Genomic DNA, 1,498 nt, shown 5'->3' on the forward strand with positions numbered 1-1,498 from the left:
ACGTAGTCTAAACTTGACCCAGTGAGACATACCAAAGTTGCGCAACTCTACAATTAAAATCAGAGTTGACTTTAAAGAATACAGTTATGAAGCGGTAATCTACATTATGTCCAAAAATTGTGTCCAAATATTTTAACCCATGAGCGACAGGTCTTTAAAATGTTTTGACCCGCTTTCTCGGTTACTTTCGCCCGATAAAAGCTGTCTGCCGTGGATAAGTATAAGTAGCAGACTCTTCCATTTGGAATCTCTTACACCACTTCATATACTATCAAACACTATTATTTAATACTCTCCGATACTAAACTGTAAAAGAATGTATTGTGTTTCTAATTCGATCTCCATCAAAACGTTCGCAATAGTATCAAATCCTACTGATTAACACTATCACACACTAAATACCTAGAGAATTTGATGTATCTCGAATCAACTTACTCCGTCTATAAACGGCTGATACGTACACATACACAAGAACCGATATTTAGGTGAGTGAAAAGAATTACCAATAATTTTGTTCATTGCGCATGTTTAGCTTGCAAGAATTGGTTTACAAGTGGTAGAGTACTTGCATATTACCTTGTATGTACGAGGTGACTGCAGTTAGAAGGCTGATAAGAAATGCTAGATAGGGATTTGCAGGTCAACTGTCACCCCAGCGTTCAGTCTGTCTAATGTAAGAATATGCTAATTGTAATCGGTTGTTTGTTGTTTTATTTTGGAGAATAAAACTATAGAAGTCAGGTTTGGAAGACGTGAGCCACGATGACGTGAAAAATATTTTTTTATAATTATTTATTTTATTTTTATGGCATGACCTTATTCATGTAAAGTGTACATATTTAACCAGGTTTAGTTAAAATGATTTACAATTTGAACACAAACAACACTTTCATGTTAGATATTTCAAACTCCCAGTTTGAGAAATAAGGGAAGAGCACTTCCCAGAAATAATATGGATGCAACAAATATGATGGTAAAAATCCCACAATTCTCAGGCAATTAAGATGTTCTGAAGATACCTGCAATGGCTTTTAAATTGTGATTTTAAAGATAGATATATTGGCTTTGTTCTATCCTTATTCATCAGATACTTAGAATGAACAGTGATGGATGGCTTGTTAATATGTCATATTTGATGTGATGATTATATAATGCCAAGTTAATATTGTTGCTTCCATGCTTTACCTTCTGGCAAAGGTCAACAAACATATGTTCCAACGATGTAGAGTTTCCTTGTTTGGTTTTTTTTGGTTCTCTGTTTGAAGATAATGTGCTGGGGAAGTCCACAACTTTTATCTTGGCTAAATATACAAACCAATTTATGTTTATTAGGATATAGATTAGTAGGTTTGGAATAATACAATTTATGTAAATGAAATTTCCAAATGGAATTCTTAATTAATGGAATTTATGTAAGGGATCATGGGAACAATAATAATATTTGTAGCGGCTAATATGAACACGAAATACAGTTTGTATGAGATTATAAGACTGTATA

General features: G+C 33.2%; 1 protein-coding gene across 1 annotated transcript in view; it reads left to right on the forward strand.

Moving 5' to 3' along the window:
• Nucleotides 1-401: 401 nt before the first annotated feature.
• The window catches only part of LOC119593972 (islet cell autoantigen 1-like), a gene marked incomplete in the record, with an annotated part of 7,850 nt that continues 6,753 nt past the window's right edge, over nt 402-1,498 (forward strand). Inside the window, 1 exon segment of the mRNA XM_037942993.1 lies at nt 402-485.

This window comes from Penaeus monodon, chromosome 33 (assembly GCF_015228065.2).
Source record: "Penaeus monodon isolate SGIC_2016 chromosome 33, NSTDA_Pmon_1, whole genome shotgun sequence".
Classification (NCBI taxonomy): Eukaryota; Metazoa; Arthropoda; class Malacostraca; order Decapoda; family Penaeidae; genus Penaeus; species Penaeus monodon.